General features: G+C 41.9%; 1 protein-coding gene across 1 annotated transcript in view; it reads left to right on the plus strand.

The window, feature by feature from the left end:
- Positions 1 to 4,594: 4,594 nt before the first annotated feature.
- Positions 4,595 to 24,447, plus strand: part of DCLK1 (doublecortin like kinase 1) — a 356,039-nt gene continuing 336,186 nt past the window's right edge. Inside the window, exon 1 of the mRNA XM_029209842.1 lies at positions 4,595 to 4,617. The gene's annotated coding sequence lies outside the window, so the exon portion shown is untranslated. The remainder of the gene's footprint in view (positions 4,618 to 24,447) is intronic.

Raw genomic sequence — 24,447 nt, forward strand, 5'->3', positions numbered from 1 at the left:
ACCTCATATCAAAAGGGTTTGCATTGTATGGCTTCTGATAAATGTGCTAAAAGCTTCTGCAGTCAGAAAGACAGGCAGCAAAAGTGCTAGCCATAGGTTTTTACTTATCTTCACACATACTTGGATCTCCCCCAACCCAGGTGCTACAAGAACAAACGGCCTAGGTGAGCTAGACTTTTTTTTTTTTTTCTCAAAAAATATTCCACAATTTATGCAAAAGGTACATGATAAAGAAGATCCACGTAGACTGGGTAAAGTGCATTGGTGTCACTAAGTACAGATGTTGCAACTTGATTCTTATTTTTAGTATCACTGTGAATTACTGTCACTTATTTCTAGGTGGTATCTTTTCCAGATTTGACATTTTAGAGAGCTTCCTTGGCTATTCACTATTCAAACTCAGATACCATAGTTTGAGAGAGGTGTTTACCTCCTCACTTGACTACTAATGAATAAATTGACATGTTTGTTTTTGCATTTCACCATCCCTTGAGTGAAATGATAGCTAATAGGTAAATTTTTCTTTCTGGCTCTTTAGTTACAGACTAGCAGGCCTTTCTTTGTTTTTCATCTCCTTCTTCCTATGGGTATCAGAAAAGATTGCTGAAAATAAGGGGAGAAAAATGTTTGTTTTATATTTCACTAAAATGTTCTTATGCATAATATAAGTATTATTGTTAAAGAAAATATTCAGTTCTGACCCTCAAAACGGTAACCCATTTTTGTTCTGTTTAATAAATATGTGTTCCCTCTTTTAGTAGTACTGTGTAGGGACTTTAATTTTACAAGATTTTTGAGGATTTGGAAAATTACTTTCGGCATAGCCAAATTTTCATGTTAAATTGTATAACTTTTCTTTGAGGATGGCATGGTGATGGAATTTGTAGATGTTTGACAAACTTGATAAAGGAACTAGAAGTTTCCAACTAAGATTCTATGCTTATTATTATAAATGTGTGCTCGACTCTTGCCTTTGGGGGTAGTAATGGCTTTGACATTGTAGGAGAACCTGTTGAGGTATTTTGAGTATTTTGGGATGACTTCATATGTTCACAGCTGGTCTTAATTTCTACTGGGACTTTTTCTTTGCATCAGCGTTTTCCTAAATTCACACGTGGACCGTGAGACACAGCCTGTGGCTGGGAATTCTACCTAGAGAGGTGACCCACAGATCCTGTCTACCTGCTGTTATCAATCCCCTTTTTCCTTTCAACATGAAGAGGAGACTACCAGATCAGTCTTTTTTTTCAACGCTGGTCCCCATGATCCTGAACTTCATGCAAATGTCCAAATTCATTTTTAATACCAGAGTTTTAGTTTTAATAAATTATGCTCTTCCAGGTCAGTTCAGCTCTCAGCCGGGGAGGAAAGGTTAGTTGGGCCTCAGCCTGTAAAGAAGAACACACTTTTCCTTTGTAAAATCAGGTTGACGGGTCATGAGACAGTTGCAGTGTTGTTTTCACAATGAAAAGGTGCAAAGAGTTTGTCTAGAAAAGTTGGCAGCTTGCAGTTTTCACATTGGTGGTTCTAGCAGCCCCTGTCCCTATCCAAACAGGGAGTAGGGGCAGAAGCAAATATTTATTGAGCCCTTTCTGTGGCTTAGGCAAATTATGAGACATATCCTCTAGGGAGAGGAACTTGGCCTTCCTTGTTTCTAGACCCTCATTGTCAGCCGTCTTGCTGGCTGGCTGGCTGGATGTACACGTGCTTGGATGGGTACCTGGGGGAATGAGGACCCAAGAGGAAGGAGGCGTCTGAACATGTGTGATGATTATGAGAAGGGAAAGGGGGGGATGTGGTCAAGCCCTTAGGGACCCGTTTGAGGTCAAGAGGGAAGGAAGAGTGGAAGTAGATATTTGGCCATCCATCACTGTAGTTTTTATTGAGAGTGTATCACTACTCTGTTTACACTTATTTCCTACCCCTCACCATACTTTTCTAATATATGAGTTGTATGGTCTCCCAGCATAGCAGAAATGGCAGTCATTGGTAGTGTTTATAAACAAACTGTTGTGTGTTCAGTGGAGAACATGCAAATGTTGAGCACCTCAAAAATCATTCAGTTATTTATTAATTTGTTCAGTAACTATCTGGCAGGCATTGTCTTAAATGCTGGGAAAACAACTATATATATGACATCATCTTTTTAACTTTTTTTGTCTAGGAGCTTAAAGTTTACTGGGAGAGACAGGTAGGCTGGAACTGCAGTAGAGTTTGGTGAGTGCTATGTGGGGGGAGAATATGAAGTACTAAAAAGCAACACCCACACCATTCTGGGGATTCATGGGAGGTTTTAGGGGTAGTGACGTCTGCGCTATCCTCATTTCTGAAACTGGTGGTAACAGTACCTGCCTCTTAAGGTTGTTGTGAAGATTAAATGAGATAATACACGTGAAAGCTCTTAGAACAGTGTCTGGCGCATAGGAAGCATTTAATACACGTTATCATCATCGCCACCACAATTATAACAATGATTAAGCTGAGATTTTAAGGACCAGTAGGCATAAACTAAGCCAAGAGGTGGAGATTTGGGGACTGGTTAGGGAGATAAGTTTTCAGGCAGAGAGAACTGTATTTGCAAAGGAACGAAGGAAAGGACAGCATAACACATTTGGAGAAGTGAAGGTAATTCCACGTGGCTGTGCAGAGAGTTCAGGTGTGGGGTGGAGGAGGGATGGAGCAGGGAGATAGGCGGGAGCAGAGAGAGACAGGCAAGGGCCACGTGACACTGCCCTCTTGGAACTTTAAACAGTTCTTTTGTCGCTGTCATGGTATTGACATCATCAGATATGCATTTTAGGGTGAGCACTCTGGCTTTGGTGAGTTAAAGGCAGAATGAATCGAAGGGGGCTTAAAGCACCTCGGGGGAAGGAGTGGCCGTTGTTCCAGTAATTCAGACAAGAGATGGCCCGAAATACATCATTGGCTGTGGGGATGAAGAGAAGAGGCAAATCTGGTCGATATTAAGGGGGCAGAATTAGCAAGAGTAGGTAGATGATCCAGTACAGGGATGGTGAATAAGGGCAAAGTAGTAAGGATAACACCCAGGTTTCTGGCTTCGGTTGCTGGACAGATCATATTGACGTTCACTGGGGGAGCACAAGGAAAAGAGTATTTGGAGGGATGGCGCTGGATGATGACAGTTTCACCTGGGAACGTGCTGCATTGGGTGCGTGGGGGGTAGCCTAGTGGAAGCAGCTAGAACACACGCAGATCTGTGCAGCACAGGCGGGGGCTCTGGGTGAGAGATGACGCAGTTTAGGGCATCGTCAGCCAGGGGTGGGGGAATGTTGAAGTGGGTGATTCAGTCATTAAATGATGGGATGATCCGCAAGGGCCTTCTGACCCTGCAATTCTATTATCATTCATCGTAAGAAGTCACTGGGTCAGGCCCCCAATGTCACATGACACTGCAAGTTACCAGAGATTTGAGACACGTGGGTAGAGCCCTCTAAGGCAGAGGGTACAACTTGCCCATGGCAGCTGTGTTTGTTTACCGTTGTTTTTTTTAAAATTTATTTTTCCTTCCAGTTTTATTGAGGTATAGTTGACATACAGCACTGTATAGGTTTAAGGTGTGCAGCATCATGACTCGACTTACGTATGTCATGGAACGACGACCACAGGAAATTTAGTGAATGCTCATCAACTCATATAGATACAAAATCAAAGAAAAAATATTCTTCCCTGTGATGACAACTCTTAGGATTTGCTCTTTTAACAACTTTCATATACAACGCGCAGCAGGGTTGGTTATTGCAATCATGCTCTGCATCATATCCCTAGTAGTACACTTGTAACCAGAAGTTTGTACTTCTGGAAACCACCTTCATCCAATTCCCCCTCTCCCCAACCCTTGTGAGAAATTAAATTTCTCCGAATTTCTAGCTTCTGAAAAATGCAAAACATCAGCAATACTGGCTCTATTTCTACTTAGGCAAAATAGCAACACATTGCTCAGGTATGTAGTACCCAGCCCTACGTATGGGGTGTCAGGTTCCCACCCAGCTTGCCTCCTTCATTGAAATGACTTTGCCTGGTCCCTATAGGTATTCCAGTTTGTCCCCTACAAAGAGAATCGCTTGGGGGATGGAGAGTGGCAGCACGTTAAAATGCACACTCCCAGGCCATTGCCCCACAGGGTCAGATGGGTAGGTTTGGCTGAGCTGGTACCTGGGGATCCACATTTTAACAAACACTGCCCGAGGTGTGGCAGGCATCTGATTATCCTACTTAAAAACCCCCAGTGCACATAAATGGATGCAGATATCCAGAGGAGACACGAAAACAGAATAGATGCAAACTAAAACCGTATGTCATTGACTTCCAGACCTGAAGCCCTTGTAGATTTATGAAAACCATGCATTTGGGAGCTCCTGTCTCAGAGATTGTGATTCTGGAATTCTAGGATGGGGCTCAGTAACCTGCAGAGAGTGATTCCGATGTGCAGCCAGGTTTTGGAGCCACTGTTAGATTCGTAACATGCTAATCACGTGTGTGTTGAGAGCAGATGTCAGGAGATGAAGCAGGGGGAGCATATCCTCCCAAATCTCCGCAGGTCACAGGAGAGGATCATTGCTGCCCCACTGGGTGATGGAGAAAGGTTTTGCTGAGGAGGTGAGTTTCAGAAACTGCTTTGGTAAGTTAGATGATTGGGTAAAAACACTGCACACCCAGAGTATAGCTGTGGGGAAATTCAAAGGTGGGAAAGGACCCAGGGAGTTTTCAGCAGGAATAACTGAAAAGAGTGAAAACCGTGAAAATGAGGTCTGTCTCACTCACTTTCTTTTGTCTAGATGGCAGTAAAAACTTGTATGAAGGGAGTTGCTTTCTCATGTTTATTAAATTTTCATGTTTGTAGAATTACAGGGGTTGTTAAAAGCAGAAAGCCACTTTCGCAATATAACAAACTACAGAAAGTATGTCATTTCTCTGAATCCTTGGCATTGACCTATCATCACAAAATTCCTGAGACCAAACCTAAGCCTCCCACACTTTTCTTTCTGACTTTCTGGCCTGCTGTTGTTTGCCCCTTTCCCTTTGCCTGTCTCCCTGTTACATGGAATGAGGAAGCAGGAAGCCCAGGGATCACCTTGGTTGATCAGGTATCAAGAGCTGCTTTCATCACCATGGAAACATGACACCCCTGTGGAAGACAGAGAAACCCCTTATCTCTCGATTTTTCCAGGTGGATTTAACATCCCAGAATAATATCCTTTCTGAAAACAAGAAAACAGGAAGATACAAACACACGCACACAATTACATTACATAGTATGCTGGATGCTGCTGAATTTTACTCATCTGACCCTAGAAAAAAGTACTTTTCATTTTTGCTCAAAGCACACATTTCTAGAAGTCAGATCGTAAACTAGGTGGGCTTGAGTACGGCCGGGAAATAGGCTTCTACAGTGCACAAACTTGTTCTGAAACGGAGTCTGCTAAACCGTCTTTGCAGACGGATACTCCTTTCCACTTCTTTCTTCCCCAGATCGGCTATGTGAGGGTGTTGGGAGTGGTGTATTTTCTACAACACTGGATTCCTCCTCCTGTATCCTGTCTCAGGCTATTTTCCTGTGTTCTTCAAAATAATATCCAAATTTTAAAAAGTTCTGTGACTTAGAACTTACAAGACTCCACGTCATTTTTAAACCCCCGATAACAGGTGTCAACTTTGCAAACACTGTGAAAACTCCTTCCAGGTTATTTTCCCTATAGACCTAAAGTGGATCTCAGTGTTGAACTGGAAACTATTGGGAAGTAGAAAATCTCTCTCATGCTTATGTGTATGTTAGGATAGGTGCACAGAAACAAGAGTAAACTCGTTTTTTCCCCTACTGCTTTGGACTAATACTGGTTCTCTCATGTTGTGGTATTCTAATACCCCTGAATCTGTCGCTTTTAAAGCATTCAGTTAAGAGTGTGGAGAAACCCATCAGATTCACTTCCCTGTGGGATTACTTGTTTTCTTGAGTATTTTTAGATTTCATTTACTATCATAAAAAAGGAGGCCATGGTGGTCGAAGCATTGATTTTTGTCTCCTACTGGAGCACTATTATTGAACTACCCTTTATGACATTTAACTAGTAAAATAATGATTTAAACTATCTTGCTAAAGGAGACACTCCAGACTTTTTTTCAGTGTAACAAGAAGTTAAACTCTTCAATTGGGTTAGTGAGTCAGGACCTGGACGAAAATGCCTCTAAGCCTTTGATGGAGTTAAGGGAAAGGGAAGGAGGTGAGATATCAATTAAGTAATCTTTTTTCTTTAGAAGCAAAAAATTGAGTTTTGAAAAACTTGAATATGAATGTATTGTCTTGGCATAAAAATACTTTAAAGGGTTAATCCTAATCTTAGGCAACCGAGAAGCTACTGCAGGATTTACTCTGAGCTCCACATACTCCCCTGCTTTCTCCAGACATGTGAGAAGAATTGTATATGGGGAGGGGAATTCCTTTCTTGACCATCAGTGCCCTCACCCTGTGAAGCAAGAGCTGAGTTTCAATATAAATGTTATTGCTGGCCAGGTCCTTTTTAAAAACCTAGCCACAGAATCTGACTGGCAGAGAATGTGTTTATTCTTAGTCTCGCTATCAATTCTCCCTAAAATGGAAAACGTACAACAAAGGATGCAGTAAAATGCTGCTCTCAGGGGCGGGATCGTGTCAGTCCAAGAGGCAGTTCCAGGGAAATCATGTGAAGGGATTTGCACTTATACCCTTGGCCCTGGTCCAGCCAAGGCTGGGAAAAGACTCCCACTTCTCCAGCCCAGCAGCCAATGATGTAAATTAACTCTACAAGGAGCCACATCCTCTGGACTGGTTTCGGGGAGGTGAATGTGAGGGTGATTGCATAAATGGTTTGCTTATTGCACAAAATAGTTTGCAAAAAGGAGATGCTTAACTGCCTTAGAGAAATTGGGTTAAGATGTTGACTCTCAGCTACTAGGATTGGCTTTGTGTCATTTGGGTATTTCCGTCAAATGCTAATGAAAGTTCAAGAATACTAATCAGGTCCCACTGGCCAGGCCAAGCCAGGCACGGCAGGCTTCCAGCTGAAAATTATTTTTCACTGTCTACACGTGGATATTCTGCTCCCACTTAAACAAAGGCAAGGCAGAGCCTTGTGTGATTGCGATCTTCCCGTGGCCCGTCCAGGCCTCCTGCAGCACGGTCCTAACGCTGCTCTCTCTCTGCCATCTCCCTGGCCCTTACCTCCTCTTCCTCCATGCCTGATGCTCCGGGCACTGAGTACCTTACACATGGGCCCCTCAGCCACCCAGAGAGGCAGCCCGGTGTCTTGGAAAGAGCACAAGGTTAGTCCGAATGGGGCGGTCCTAGCTCAGTTCCGCCTCTCATTAGCTGCACATGTTTACGTAAATTATTTACCTCCTTACACCCGTTTCCTCTTCCCTAAAATGGAGGTAACACTATTCCTGTACTTACTGAGGTTCTGAGGATGGAAGATAATGTTTACAAGGTTCCTGGCCCACTGTAGAGCTGCCCAAAGGTAGCTGCTATTATCTTGCCGCTGCCCCTCGCTTTAGCCTCGTCTCCCCAGGATGCCACGCACAGGAGGAGAGAGAATCTCCGTTCTCCTTGGCATCTCACGGCACTCCTCCCAGCTGTGGAGGATCCTAAACAGTGAGGGTGCTGGGCTTCCGGTGAGCTGCTGGGATTCTTTAGCCCTGACGGTGACATGTGAAGTCCTGGCACTCCACCCGGCAGGGCAGAACAATTACCTTGAGCATCCTCTTCCCACCAGCCTCAGGCGAAGCGTTTTTGGAGCAGGGAGGGAATAAGAGTTTGTGTGGCTTCTCCACATGCCGCCAGGGTCACTAAGGAGCCTACTCCCGGGTTAGTGATCTCCAGACCCGGGTTTCCCTTCTGCCACCACGCCCCAGCTGGAGGGGCTCATCTGTGTGAGAGGCAGCAGTCGATTTGAACCCCGCACCAATGCTTCTGGGCTTTACTCAGGGCTCTTGAGAAATAAAATCAGTTTCTCTGAGCCTCATTTTTCTCATCTAAGGAGCTAATACCTAACTAGCAAATTTGTTCTGAGGATTCAAGAACATGCACACGACCTGTCATTAAGGATGGCACCTTTCCTACGGTAGGAGTAAATAACATATATTGCTCATCATCCTTGCTTATTCTTTGTGCACAAGCTTTACTCTGTCCCTTGTTTGTTGAAAGCAGGCAGCGTCCCACTGTTCATCTTTCCCCCCTAATTTTTGCTTTCCCAACTCTCCCACAGACACCACCAACAAACATTAATCATTGGTATCTTTTGAATCTTTTGAAAGATATTTTAATTTGGAATATAAAAGTAATATGGTCTTATAAAATTTAAACAAAACAAAACTGTATAAAATAGAGTAAAAATCTCTCTCCCTTCCCTTGAGATCCTGCTGTTTTGTGGTAACCACCCTTAACAAATTGAGTGAGTTTCCTTCTAGATTTATGCATATAAGAACATAAGCTATGCATATGGAGAGACATTTAGATTTTACCCCCCGGCCCTTAACTCATTTGTGGATATTTTCTATATCTGAATGTCAAGACTTTCATCCTTTTTAATTTATTTTTTAATTTTTAATTTTTTTTAAACATCTTTATTGGAGTATAATTGCTTTGCAATGGTGTGTTAGTTTCTGCTTTACAACAAAGTGAATCAGTTATACATATACCTATATCCCCATAACTCCTCCCTCTTGCGTCTCCCTCCCTCCCACCCTCCCTATCCCTGCCCTCTAGGTGGTCACAAAGCACCAAGCTGATCTCCCTGTGCTTTGCGGCTGCTTCCCACTAGCTATCTATTTTACATTTGGTAGTGTATATAAGTCCATGCCACTCTCACTTTGTCCCAGCTTACCTTTCCCCCTCCCCTTGTCCTCAAGTCCATCCTCTAGTAGGTCTGCATCTTTATTCCCGTCTTGCCCCTGGGTTCGTCGTGACCTTTTTTTTTTTCTTTAGATTCCATATATATGTTTTAGCATACGGTATTTGTTTTTCTCTTTCTGACTTACTTCACTTTGTAAGACAGACTCTAGGTCCATCCACCTCACTACAAATAACTCAATTTCGTTTTTTTTGTTTTTGCTTTTGTTTTTTCGGTACGTGGGCCTCTCACTGTTGTGGCCTCTCCCGTTGCAGAGCACAGGCTCCGGACGCGCAGGCTCAGTGGCCATGACTCACGGGCCCAGCCGCTCGGCGGAATCTGGGATATTCCCGGACCGGGGCACAAACCCGTGTCCCCTGCATCGGCAGGCGGACTGTCAACCACTGCGCCACCAGGGAAGCCCTCGTTTCTTTTTATGGCTGAGTAATATTCCATTGTATATAGGTGCCACATCTTCTTTATCCATTCATCTGTCGATGGACACTTAGGTTGCTTCCACGTCCTGGCTATTGTAAATAGAGCTGCAGTGAACATTGTGGTACATAACTCTTTTTGAATTATGGTTTTCTCAGGGTACATGCCCAGGAGTGGAATTGCTGGGTCATATGGTAGCTCTATTTTTAGTTTTTTAAGGAACCTCCATACTGTTCTCCATAGTGGCTGTATCAATTTACATTCCCACCAGCAGTGCAAGAGGGTTCCCGTTTCTCCACACCCTCTCCAGCATTTATTGTTTGCAGAGTTTTTGATGATGGGCATTCTGACTGATGTGAGATGATATCTCATTGTAGTTTTGATTTGCATTTCTCTAATGATTAATGATGTTGAGCATTCTTTCATGTGTTTGTTGGCAATCTGTATATCTTCTTTGGAGAAATGCCTGTGTAGATCTTCTGCCCATTTTTGGATTGGGTTGTTTGTTTTTTTGATATTGAGCTGCATGAGCTGCTTGTAAATTTTTGAGATTAATCCTTTGTTAGTTGCTTCATTTGCAAATATTTTCTCCCATTCTGAGGGTTGTCTTTTCGTCTTGTTTATGGTTTCCTTTGCTGTGCAAAAGCTTTTAAGTTTCATTAGGTCCCATTTGTTTATTTTTCTTTTTATTTCCATTTCTCTAGGTCAAAAGGGATCTTGCTGTGATTTATGTCATAGAGTGTTCTGCCTATGTTTTCCTCTAAGAGTTTTATAGTGTCTGGCCTTACATTTAGGTTTTTAATCCATTTTGAGTTTATTTTTGTGTATGGTGTTAGGGAGTGTTCTAATTTCATTCCTTTACATGTAGCTGTCCAGTTTTCCCAGCACCACTTATTGAAGAGGTTGTCTTTTCTCCATTGTATATTCTTGCCTCCTTTATCAAAGATAAGGTGACCATATGTGCGTGGGTTTATCTCTGGGCTTTCTATCCTGTTCCATTGATCTATATTTTGGTTTTTGTGCCAGTACCATACTGTCTTGTTTACTGTAGCTTTGTAGTATAGTCTGAAGCATAGTAGTATACTATATATAGTATAGAGTATAGTAGTATACTCTGTAGTATAGTCTGTAGTATAGTCTGAAGTCAGGGAGCCTGATTCCTCCAACTCCGTTTTTCGTTCTCAAGATTGCTTTGGCTATTCGGGGTCTTTTGTGTTTCCATACAAATTGTGAAACTTCTCGTTCTAGTTCTGTGAAAAATGCCAGTGGTAGTTTGATAGGGATTGCATTGAATCTGTAGATTGCTTTGGGTAGTAGAGTCATTTTCACAATGTTGATTCTTCCAGTCCAAGAACATGGTATATCTCTCCATCTATTTGTATCATCTTTAATTTCTTTCATCAGTGTCTTATAATTTTCTGCATACAGGTCTTTTGTCTCCTTAGGTAGGTTTATTCCTAGGTATTTTATTCTTTTTGTTGCAGTGATAAATGGGAGTGTTTTCTTAATTTCACTTTCAAATTTTTCATCATTAGTGTATAGGAATGCAAGCGATTTCTGTGCATTAATTTTGTATCCTGCTACTTTACCAAATTCATTGATTAGCTCTAGTAGTTTTCTGGTAGCATCTTTAGGATTCTCTAAACCAACTATATAGTATCGTGTCATCTGCAAACAGTGACAGCTTTACTTCTTCTTTTCTGATTTGGATTCCTTTTATTTCTTTTTCTTCTCTGATTGGTGTGGCTAAAACTTCCAAAAATATGTTGAATAATAGTGATGAGAGTGGGCAAACTTGTCTTGTTCCTGATCTTGGTGGAAATGGTTTCAGTTTTTCATCCTTTTTTTTTTTTTAATAACTGATATTGTGTTCTATTTTAAGACTACCTCAAAATATATTTGACTTATTTCCCAATGACAGGGATTTAGGGGTTTTTTTCTCCATGTTTAATTTTTTGTTTTTACAAACAATATTACAGTAAATGTCAGTTGTGTCTGCAGAATTATGAAATATATCTGCATGATACATTCAGCCAACAGATATTTATTGAGTACCCTCTATGTAACAGACACCATTCTAGCTAACTCCCTAACTTCAAGGAGCTTAGGTTCTAGGGGTGCGGGGGCAGAAATACGTAAAATAAGTAAATATAAAATGCCATGTCCGCTAGCCACCAGCTGTGATAAATACCTGAAGGAAGGAAGGACGCAGGGGCAGGGTAGAGTTAGGATGCTATTTTAGGCGGGGAGGTCAGGGGAGATTCTCTGAGAAGTTGGCATTTGGAAGAAACTTAACTAAAATAAGAGCAAGCCATTTGGTGATCTGGGAAGAGACTGTTCCAGGTAAAAAGCACAAGGACTGCAAAGGCTCTGGGTGGGAATGAGCTTGGTGTACGTGCAGAGCACGAGGAGGTCAGTGAGGCTGGCGTGGATTGAAGGAGGGGAGGACGGGGAGCAACACGATGTTGATCCTCAAAAGCCGCTGTTAGGACTTCGGTTTCTTCCCGATGGAAGAGAGAGCAGAGGAGGCACGGGACCTGATGTGGATTTTGAAAGGACTAGTCTGAGTGCTGCTGGGCAGAGCAGAGACTGGGAACAAGAGCAGACCAGGGGAGAAGATGGAGCGACATCAAGAACAGACAGCTCTGATTGGAGTTTTGCTCCACAGGGTGGGTTGAGGGCTGGAGCAGTTGTGGAGGGGCATGTGGAGTTAGAATAGGATGTTTTTAAGACAGGGGAAATTTCTGCATGACTGTATGCTGATAACAATGATGCTGTAAAGGAGGAAAGATTTACACTGCAAAGAGATAACAGGTAATTGCTGGAGCAAATGTTCCTGAGTAGCCAGAGGGTTGTTCAGATGAGAGGGGTGCAGCCCGTGGTGGGTAACGGGGAAGAGGTAGCACGTGGGGCTTAGGGGCAGGAGTGGTGACAGGTGATGGTGGGAGTTATGGAAGGTTGGAGAAAAGGAGGGAGTTTGAAATGATTTGCTAGGAGAGCAGGAGAGGGAATAAACCCTGCAGTGTGGGGCTACTGTGCACATGAGAGCTTGCTTGAAGAACACAGTCGTGAATATGAAGTGAGGGCGGTCAGCATGTGTTTGTGTGTTTTTTCTGAACCTGCCTGGAGGCCAGCTTGAGTAGCAGAGATTTAACTGGAGTTTCAAGAGAAGTAGGGGCTGGGGAGTCAAGGGAATGAATGTGCAAGAGTCACTACGACAAAGAACCAGAGAACCAGAGAATCTTGGCTGCAAAGGAGGGCGAGGAGGGCACTGTAAAGGGGATCCGTGGATCGAGGTCTTGGTCTTGTGTGGTTCAAAAATCATTGGCATCCAAGCACCAGATTGGAGAGGATGCTGTTATTGGTGTAATGACGAGAGTGCTTTCTCGTTTGTGGAAAAGTGAAGTGTGATCGTGCAAGGTTATAGAGAGAATACATCCACCAGTAACTACAGCAAGGCCTCAGTTATCCAGCTTTGTCAGCAATTGAGAATCCCATTCATATGAACCTTCCAGAAAATGAATACGTAAGGCATACATTTTATTTTTAAATTTTGATAGGATTTTTTCTAATGGCCAGTTAGCTGAGTAGCTTCAATCATGTTGCTAAGGGAGATTGTACTTGAATAGAATACATGCGCAGAGAGAGACCATGAGGAAAAGAATGTGTGAGCACTTTAAGGAAGAAATTTATCATCAGCCAATATTTTCAAAGATCAGCCATTTCCAGAGAGTTAACAAAGGCTTCCTAAGGTAATAAATTTCTATTTTAATAACAAATGTAGGAAGGAGACTCAATTATTTGCTAATCTTGTTTATTTCCAGTCAATAGCAATAAGCAGAAATTAATGTCTGAAAGGCACAGAAACACAGTAAGAGACTCAGATTAATGTAACCCCAGATTCAGAGTTCAGAGCCGTGGAGTCAGTGCCAAGTACTCCATGTGCCGAGAAGGAGGAAGGGAAGTCGTTGGATTGATAGCCTGTGACTGGATCCAGATGAGCCTCCTCTAGAGCTAAGTGGTGAGTGCTTTCGAGACTGGGGAGGATAAAGTTGGCATTTCAAGTATGTTAAGGGAACGCAGATTATCCCAGAAACAATGATGGGACCACTGCTCGCTATTTGGGAGAAAAAACAGCAGTTAAGCTGCATTCCTACTTCAGTCAACAAAATTAATTCCTGATATATTAAAGATTTAGGAATTAAAAAACAAACCCAAAAACTCATTAAAGAAAACAGATAAATATTTCTATAAACTTGAAGTGATGGCTTCTTTTAAAGAGTGACAGTGAGGTCCAGACACATGTGATTACACACACACACACACACACACACACACACACTGTAGTTTCAATTATTGTGACTGGCAAATGGCTTGTTTCCTTAATATGCAAAGAACTCTTTAAATCAGTAAGGAAAAGACAGATAGCCAGAGAGAAAAATGAGCAAAGGTCATGAACAGCATTTCATAAAGAAGAAATATAAGGGAAGTGAATATATGGAAAGATGTTTTCAATAATCATTGATAAAACAATGAGCTATTTTTCACCTACTGGATTTGGCAAAGATTATAAACGTTAACACAGTGCTGGCAAGGGGTTGGGAGAAAACTCATATATGTGGAAAGGAGTTTGAATTTGCATTACTCTTTGGCAATATCCATCAAAATGTCAAATGTGTATACCTTTAATTCCACAATTCTATATCTAGGAATTTATTGTAAGTTCAAGACTTTCTCCTCCTCCAGAGGGGCCATACGGGCCATAAGAGGGGCACTGTGTTTTCTTCCTCTTACCACAAAATGCCCCTCCTCTATAAATTGAAACCAACCCTCAAAAGAGGTTATAATTAGAAGTGATTGCCCATCTTCCCCTCAAAGGCCACAGAGACTAATAATCCCATCACGCCTTTCCATGCCTTTTATACAGTCGCTACCAGAAGTCTAAGCTTCTCGTGTTACTTTCCCACCATTATAGCTCTTTGACGTCTCCTATTTGGACCCAGCCACTCCCCAACCCTGAACCCAAGCTCTTCTTATAGAATTCAGCCATTATGAGCAGGATCCTTTGTACCCTGCTACTTTCCAGGCCCACCCTTTGCTCCAGTCCGGGGTCTCATCCCCTCTCGACGACTCAAGGAAGTTCCTCTAGCAGTTTCCCCTCTCCCTCTTGGACCCTGGATAGTCCTTTACACAGGAAAGCTCCCATAGCAAAGTAAACATGCTTTAATTCAATATCTCTCATTTTTTTAAAAAAACAAACCAAATAAAAACCTTCTTTTGACCTGACCTCACTTTCAGTTACTGCTCCATTTCTCTGTTCTCTATTGGAGGAAAGCGTCTTAAAAGAACTGTTTCGTGCTTTCCATCTTTACTCCCTTACCTCCTACTCTCTCTCTGGCAAGTGTTTTTACTGAAGTATAATTAACCTACTGGGAGGTGCACAAATAGGAGGTATACAACTCAATGAATTATCATAAAGTGAAAAAACTGCGTACCAACACCCAGATCAAGAGATAGAAAACACTGTCCACATCCCAGAAATCTTGTTCCTTTCTCTACTTGCTACCCTTCCCTCCTCCTCCAAGATAACGACTATTATTACTTTTAACACATTCTTTTGCCTGTTTTTAAAAAGCGTTTTGGAATAATGCCATATGTATTTCTTCGTTGCGTTTTCTTTTGCCCAACATTATATTTGTGAGGTTCACTCAAGTTGTGGTATGGAGCAGAGGTTAGATCACATAGGGCCTAAGAAGTCCAGGTAAGGATTTTTTTCTGGGTGAAGTGAAGCCCTTGCAAGGTTTTAACAGAGGAGTGACATGACATGATTTTTGCTCTAAAAGGTTCACTTGGCTGCTACCCTGAGAACAGACTGTGGGCTGGAGGGTGAACATGAAACCAGAGAGACTGATTAGGAAGCTATTGCAACAATCCAATCAATGCTATTAAATTTTTCAGCTTTAAAAATAAAAGGCATTTTAGGTCAGTCCCTCAGTGGACCTAACTCAAAGCAATAATAAACCGAGTTCAGTGTTGGTACTGCAATAATTAGGCCAGCTACCACAATTTAGGCCCAGAAAATAATTAACACCTTCACAACAACAAATAGCCTTTGGAAGCAACTGTAATTTTCAAAATTAAAATAGGGTAATTTATGGCTGAGAATAAATAGAAGCGTCAATATTTTGAAACTGGGTCTTAAAAGTAATATTTCATCAAACATAGAAAACAAACTCAAGGCCAGAAAATCAATGTAATTTAGCTCCAAGGGGGAAGGACAGGATAGTAATGACTCATCAAAGCTGATTGATAGGCAGTATTAAAGCTATGAATTGCCTGGACATACATAATTGGAGATATAGTAAAACACTCTCCATCTGTAAGGTTTTGCATATTATTTATAGGGTTGGCCCAAAAGTTCGTTCGGGTTTTCCCATAAAATGTTACGGAAAACCCCAAACAAACTTTTTGGCCAATCCAATCCATTTATTCTTGCTATTCTTAGTACTTATGGTATCACAAAGATTTGCTTTCTAGGTGACAGATGTTTTTAAATGACTTAGTTGAAACCAAGGATTACCTCTGATTGGGTTTTCAGCTATAACTGCACATTTTCTCTTGGTCCTGAGAATCTTCAGCTTTTGAAATGGAAGTTTTAACAGTTTTACTTAGATCCAAATATTTGGTTCTGTGTTGGTTTTCACAGCACTCTGGGCAGAAAATGGGGCTGGTCTTGGTCGATTTTAAATCTAGGAAAATGACAGACCCCTATCTTAAACCATGCACCAGAATCTACCCAACATGCATTAGTGACTTGAACCTAAGACCTGAAACTGTAAAAGTGCTAGAAGAATACTTAGGGGGTAAGTGCCTCAACAGTGGTCTTTGCACGAGTGTTTGGATTTGACCCAAAAGCCAAGGCAACGGAAGCAAAAATAAACATGCAGGACTACATCAAACTAAAAAACTCTGCACAGCAAAGGAAACCATCAACAAAATGAAGGAACATAATAGATAATACTAGACCATTTCTCTGTCCAATTTGGTAATTTGTCTAGGGTAGTGGCACTGATGCATATTTTTGTGGGGAAGCCTGGATGCCTGCCTCATGTATTATCAACATTAAAGATTAGAGTTGTATCAAATATAATCTTCTCACTTATCTACCAGTTAAAGACTTCCTGCTAATGCATATATCTGGGCATTTTGTTTTTGCTTACTTTACTCTCAGCTTCTATACCACCTGTGAGGAAATGCTCCCCTTTGGGGCAAAACTCTTCAGAAAGGTTTTTTTTGTCTCAAATTCCTCTCGTTAATTCTCTCTTAAACCCACTTCTACAAGCTTTTGCCCCCAGTATGGTCTTATCAAGGTAACCAAAAGCCTGAGTGGTGGTGTCTCTACACCAACTGCTCAGAATGTTTATTTTTTTCTGCCATCCTACTGAAGAGAGTTCCTTTGCCCGTATCTTCTGACCAAGGACAGTGATTCCAAAGAGAGTCTGAAGCCAGGTTGCACATGAAGTCCAACCTCCATCATTTACCAATGGGTGACTATGAACAGATTTACCCTACCCCCTCTATGCCTTGCTTCCCTCATCTGTGTAAATGAGGAGTTCATAGAAGCTACCTCTCAAGGTTGTGGTAAAATTAAATGAGAGGATGGGCCTGGCACGCAGGAACCATGCATCATGTGTTAGCCGTAGTATTATTATTGGTGGTGAGGATGCTATTGTGGTTCCCATCTGAGGCCAGCGGGGGCAAATAAGATCTGTGCCAATAGACTCCTCCCCACAAATCCTACTAGATAAGCCACTGCCACTGCTTCTTTCTCAGGCTGCTTTGTGATTCCTTGCCTGCTCGGGGCACCAATCAATGACTTTGGTGACCTCTGCTGCTCCTGTGTGTGCGATGAAGCAGGGGAAGGAGGCTGTAAGACGGGGGGTCGTCCCTGAAAAAGTAACGGCAGGTCTGTAAAACCCAGCACCCCGCGACGTAGGAAATGCTAGCATTAGATTGGCCTTTGTCTCTTTATATTTGGAGTCTTTAATAACATTTTAAGCGTTGCAGAGACAGGGAGGGTGCCCTATATTTCTCCTGAGCCCCTCCCCACTTTTTTGAAACATAGGTAGGTGCAATGTTATGTGGAGTTGGGAAAGTCATAGCTTATTTTGACAGTTTAAACTCCCAGAGCTATTTATTTATGAGGCTTTGGGCATTTTGTATTCACCTAATTTAATCACGTGGTGAAAATTATGCTGGGGTGTGAATTCCTGCATGGAATATGCATCCCCTTCTTGTGCTCACACAGACCTTTTGCATCTCAAGGGGGGATGAGCAGCTGTTGTGGAGTCTGATGAACCCAGTTCTGAGTGAGAAGGGGCCTGGAAGAGGCCCTGGTGGGGATGGAGGGAGGGCACAGAGGCCATTTCCACGTGGGGAGCCTGGGGGAAAGCGCAGCACGTGGTCATTACAGCGCCTCCCACCAGCCAGAGTGTTGCTCCCCCGGGCAGCCCCGCTGGCAGAGCTCAGTGCTGGGCGGGGGTGGGGAGGAGTGGCACGACCAGGCTGCACTGCTGCTGACACTGAAAGCTCCCTCCTGCTCCGGGGAGACCCTGTCATGACCTCTGCCCTTGGGCCTGACAGCCCGGCTCCCAGCCCTCCCCCCTCCAACCTCTGCTGTCATGGATAGGTGACCAGTGATTAGTAACTGGGTTCATCATCCACATGGGAGGCACACAACCCAGCTCGAAAAGCAGGCTGTGAGTCGACTGGAGATTCCCTTATAATAATTTTTACTAATAATTAAATGTAACTGTTTACTTAATTTTAGCTTATTTGTTGCTAGTATATATGGAAATGCAAGTGATTTGTGTGCATTGATCTCCTAAACTAATTTATTAATAGCTCCTTTGTAGATTTCATCAAATTCTCTACATCTTGTTGTGTGTGAATAGAGGCCATTTTACTTCTTCCTTTCCAATCTGGATAACTTCCTTTTTATTGCCTTATGCCAGTTAACTAAACCTCTAGAACAATGTTAAATAAAAGTTGTGAGAATTGACATCCTTATTTTGTTCCTGATCTTAGGGGGAAAGCATTCAGTCTTTCACCATTAAATATAACTGTAGGTTTTGTGTTGGTGTCCTTTTCCATATTGAAGAGGTTCTCATCTATTCCTAGTATGGTGAGAAATAGCATGGATCAATGGGTGTTGGATTTTGTCAGATGTTTTTCCTGGGTCTATTTAAACGATTATATGGGTTTTTTTTTTTTTTTTTTTTACAATTTTTATTATTTATTTATTTATTTATTTATTTTTGGCTGTGTTGGGTCTTCGTTTCTGTGCGAGGGCTTTCTCTAGTTGTGGCAAGTGGGGGCCACTCTTCATTGCGGTGCGCGGGCCTCTCACTATCGCGGCCTCTCTTGTTGCGGAGCACAGGCTCCAGACGCGCAGGCTCAGTAGTTGTGGCTCACGGGCCTAGTTGCTCCACGGCATATGAGATCTTCCCAGACCAGGGCTCGAACCCATGTCCCCTGCATTGGCAGGCAGACTCTCAACCACTGTGCCACCAGGGAAGCCCCATAAATATAGAATTTAATGTATAAGTAGACTGATTTGGAGCCAACACAGTTCACTCTGTTGGTGAATTTTGCCTTCCTAGTTATATTTGTACAATTATATTGAATATGAAAAAACATAAAGGGGAAACATGACATTTACTTTTGTATTATACGTTCCATAATTGGGAGGTGGGGTGGAAATAGAACATATTCTTTTGCCAGTCCTTCACTCCTGCTTCCTGGGATCACTCCCCCAATAACTTTAAATCTAAATTCAAGATGATTGCATCATTCTAGGTGTCTTCATCCATCATTTACTGAACATTTGAATTGGACATCCAAGCCACTAGAAATCTTCTATTTACCATCTCTTATTGTAGCTATTTTGTTGACAGTCAGTTACAAGCTCATTGGTTTTGGCAGAACATTTCCTGTGGTTACATGAAGTCCATATTTTCTTGCTAGCTGGTGACTGGGGACCACTCTCAGCCTTTAAAAGCCAAACACAGTTCTTTGCCATGTGGATCCATAGGCGGTTCACAACATGGCTATTTGCTTTGTTCCAGCCCAGTAGGAGAGCCCTGCTGAAGCTCTAGATCTCTTTAACTTCTGTCTACAACCTCTACATACTCTTTTAAAGGGGCTAACCTGATTAGGTCAAGCCAACCCACACTCAACAAGTGGGCATTATATTGCGTGTGCACACAAAGAGGCAGAAATCTTGAGAGGCATCTTAGAATTTTTCCTACCAGAAGTTCTTTTTTTAAAAAAGAATATTTTTTATTTTATTTATTTTTAGCTGCATTGGGTCTTTGTTGCTGCGTGTGGACCTTCTCTAGTTGCAGCTAGTGGGGGCTACTCTTCGTTGCGGTGCACGGGCTTCTCATTGCGGTGGCTTCTCTTGTTGCGGAGCATGGGCTCTAGGTGCGCGGGCTTCAGTAGTTGTGGTACACGGGCTCAGTAGTTGTGGCTTGCGGGCTCTAGAGCGCAGGCTCAGTAGTTGTGGTGCACGTGCTTAGTTGCTCTGCGTCATGTGGGATCTTCCCGGACCAAGGCTGAACCTGTGTCCCCTGCATTGGTTTTTAACTTCTGGTATTAGATGTTTAGCTCATTGGTTTTCTAATGTATTTTCTAAAATCCATTATAATTTCTTCTTTGGACAATGTATTATTGAAAGTATATTTGAAAATTTAAAAAAGTATGGGTTTTTAAATTTCCCTTTAATTACTCATTTCTTTCTTAAGTGCATTGTAGAAGAGAATATTGACTGTATGATATCAATACTTGGCAATTTGTGAATTTTTTTCCATTTTCTTATTATAATTCTGTCAATTCTTGCCGTATATTATTGAGATCATGTTATTTTGTTTATACCAACTCGGAACCAATGTATGTTCTTGATCAATTAAATCTTCTATCACTGTGTAAGACCTCTTCATCACTAGAAACTTTTAGCTAAAACATTTCCATCAGTGATCAATATATAACCTTATTTTATTTGTGTTTCTGTTAAAATACACCTTATTTAATACATACTGTTGAAGCATTAACATTGAATTCAAGCTAACAGCACTGTAACCCGTGACTGAATGAAGCCTACTTAACACATGGTTCTTATCCAAAGGCACGTCACAGCGTTCTTGCACTTAGGGACACTAGACAGCACTTAAGCACTATGCTCGGGGGACATTTTCAACAGCAAAATCACCAACAAAAAGCACAGAAATGAGGAAAATGTGGTACTATCAATAAATAGACTGTGAAAAGGACACATGTTTACACTATGAGAGCTGAAATTAGAGGGTTACTCTACTTGACTTCAGCTGGGAACATGTGTGCAGAAACTCAAATATTTTGCCACTCGGTGCATGTCCACAAGTGACCATGAAAGTGCGGCAAATATTGATTTTGGGTTACAAACAAATTTTAGCAAGTAGGCGAATTTGCAAATACGAATTCTTGAACATCGGGGATCAACTGTAATTGGTCTTTTTTTCTTTTAAAGTCTTATTCTTCAGTTTTGGTGCTCTGAAGTTTCACTGTAGTAGTTTATGTGTGGATTTCATTTATTTACGTTTTTGACACCTTTGGCTTCATAAATCTGGGCTTAATACCTCTAATCCGCTCTTTAAAAAGCTAAGCCATATCTTCTTCAAATATTCCCTTTCCCATTCTCTTTCTGAGACTCTATTTAGATGTATTTTTAAAAACTTTTTACTAAATTATTATTTATAACTCAACTATTAGTATCTTTCATCTCTTCATTTCTCTATGTTGCATTGTGGGTTAATTCTTTGGATCTAATTTTGTTTGTTAAATATTTCTGTAGTTGTACAAATTTGCTGAACAAGCCATTGCTCTGGGTTTTTAAAAATATTTATTTATTATTTATTTAGGCTGTGCTCGGCTTAGTTGTGGCACATGGGATCTTCGTTGCGGCGTGCAGGCTCTTTAGTTGTGGCATGTGGGTTCCTAGTTGCGGCATGTGGACTCTTAGTTGCAGCTTGCATGTGGGATCTAGTTCTCTGACCAGGGATCGAACCTGGGCCACCTGCACTGGGAGCACAGAGTCTTACCCACTGGTCCACCAGGGAAGTCCCTACTCAGATTTTAATTTCAGTTATTTTATTTACAATTTTCATAACTTATTCTTGTTACTTTTCTTTGAAATATTCTTGGTTCTTTTAAAATAATACCCTACTCTTTGTTTGAAACCTGTATCCTTTCTTCCATACATATATATATTTTTATAGTGCATGTCAGATAACTCCACTGTCAGAAATCATTTTGATTCTGATTCTGTTTTCTTCTTTTTCTAGTTCATACTCATGATGCCTTCTTTACTGATATATTTTGTGATTTTTTTTTTTTTAACCATAAGCCTATATTCTTTGGAAGTTTATAAGTGGTGATCTTTTGAGGCCTAGGTTAAAGATGGGTTTCTTCAATGAGGATTTAGTTTACTTCTCCTAAGTTCCTGGGGACCATTTTTAAGAGAATCGAGAACTTGAAGGCTTTTGGGGCCCCTAGGAAGTATGACTTTAGGCTGCAAACCTACATGAGGCCTAGCTTGTGTATCTAAATTCTTAGAGAATAATTTCCTCCTCTGTCCTCAGCCCATCTCTGCTCCTTGAACAAGCTGCTTCCCACTCAGTCTTCATAAGGCTATTTCTTCTGCTTGGAATCATACTCTTCCACCCTGCTGCTGGGTAGCTTCAGGTCTCTTCTTAAATGTTACTTCCTTAGGGAAGGCAAGCTCTCTCTGAAGCCCATTGTTCTTTTCCTTCACGGTACTTAGTGATACTGGGATTAAGTAATTATTTGTGTAAATTTCATTTGCCATCCTACTCCCTACAGACTGTCAATGCCATGGGAAGAGGATATTTGCAATTCTACCTCATGGTTGTATTGTTCCCGCCTATCACAGTGCCTGGCACATTGGAGACACTCGAAAATTATTTATTGGATGAATGGATGAAGGAATGAAAACTTGAAAGTGATCTATCAATATAAATATACCTATGACCTCGAAATAGCAACAAAGTCAAGGATATAATTCTAGATGTAAAAAGGTGAATTTCAGCGATCACTGGATCTCTAGATATTTATTTGCCGTTAGAGAACATGTTTTTTATTTGCTGTAGCTAACATGGCCTGCTGTGACCACGTTCTATTGAAAGCTTTTATCCACTATCAAGATGAGATGAGGGTGTGGTGTTAATCAGACTAACAGGAGGCTGGAGCGATCGCTCTCGTGTAGTGGTGACATAACGTGTCTGAAGGGATCCCACTCAGCAGGTTAGAAAGGTGGATCAAATAACAACACACAATTTAAGAAGGAAAATACAGAGCACTGAACTTAGGCCCCCCAAATCTAATTGAACAGATACAGAATAAGGGGCCTTAAGAGCCAAACATGTGAAAGGCATGGAGATTTTAATTGACTGAATGAGTCAGTAGTGCAGCATGCCTGCCAGGGAGGCTGATGTGATGTTCGGTCCCTTTAACAGAAGTAGTGTGCTGAGGACAATTGAAGTCGTGGAGCTTCCCCAGTGAGACCACCGTTGCCATCCGGGTCCAGTTCTGAGAGGCAGATACTGAGGGAGGTTTTGACAGCTGCGCACCACTGACATTTCCAAGCCCTGTCGTATGAGAAGCAGCTGAAGGGCTGGGGGTTCCTAGGAAATGCGGAGTAGAATTTGGTAGAATACAATAGGGCTGTCAAGGAGATGGCAGGGCCATTCGATTTGTCCCCTGTAGATCCAAACAGAAGAGCCAGAACCACCAGGTAAGGTTGAGGAAAGTGGCTCTGGGTTTAATTTGCAGCGCTGCTTGGCAGGGGACTGGGCTGTGCTGAGTCCCTCTCTACTAAAGGAAATCACACTTAGGAAAAGGAGAAATGAGCTTTGGGAAGCTCTCTGTCAGCTTAGGGAGGGTCTCTCGGGGTGGTAGAGTCCCTTGCTCCTTTGTGTAGGTCCATAGCCTTTTGTAGTTTGGCCCCTCATCATGTCTGGAACGCCAAGCCAGAGAGAAATGGCCAGTTAAAAATTTAGAGATCTCGTTCACTATTTCTAGAATCCCCTGATCTAGCCTAACTCTCAGAGGGTAATCTCATTTCTCTTCACTGTGTCACATGTGCCACCTTCAGAAGCAGCAGAGTGGAGGCTGAAAGGCCACTTGTGGTGGCAGGGATTCACACACGGGGTGAAAACTGGACCGGCTGCTGCAAGGGCCCTCATCAGGGAGTTTCTTTCATTCTGGAAGAAGGCAGAAGTGTTCTGTAATTAGAGGCAATTAGGAAATGCTGTGGGAAATGCCATAAGGAGCCTTCACCATACGGGAAGAAATACAAAGGAAAATTAAAATGACGATCATATTCTATAAAACTGTTTCTCACAGTTGTGGTGGGCACTAAATATGCTTGGTACTCTAGCCCAGTAGCACTGCATGCCCTTGGTCCCAGAGGAGGACTGAAGAGACATGAACGGGACACAGTAAATTCCCCCTCCTAGAGGGAAAAACAGGAAGTACATCTCTTACTGCTAACATCCCTTATTCTGTAATTCTCTTTGAATCTGCGTAATTGAGTACATGTTCTAAGAAGAAGCCAATAAAGGCACCTGAAAAGAGGTATGTGGTCAACTAAAAATTATTATTCTTTTTTCTTTAAGAATTAAAATTTTTTTTTTATATATTTTTGTCTTCACGGCATGTGGGATCTTAGTTCCCCCACCAGGGATCGAACCTGCACCCCCTGGCTGGAAGTGCAGAGTCTTAACCACTGGACCACCAGAGAAGTTCCTAAAAATTATTACTCTTTAGTTTTCTTTATCTTCCCTGGCTTTATCTGAAAACTTAATTTCAGGAAAAAAAAAAACCCTTTAGATAAGATTGTCCATCAACTTTGTGGACGAGCATGAAGTGCAAATGTTCTCATGAAAACGTTTAGCTCAGAGCAGACACACCTGATGGTACCCATCACTACAGCACAACAGCAAGAGTTGTTCTCACTCTGTTATGAAATAATAAATCCATTGGTTAAAAGGCTGCATTTTTTCAAAAGAGATTA

This window comes from Monodon monoceros, unplaced genomic scaffold (genome assembly GCF_005190385.1).
Source record: "Monodon monoceros isolate NGI ecotype Baffin Bay Population unplaced genomic scaffold, NGI_Narwhal_1 Super_Scaffold_8, whole genome shotgun sequence".
Classification (NCBI taxonomy): domain Eukaryota; kingdom Metazoa; phylum Chordata; class Mammalia; order Artiodactyla; family Monodontidae; genus Monodon; species Monodon monoceros.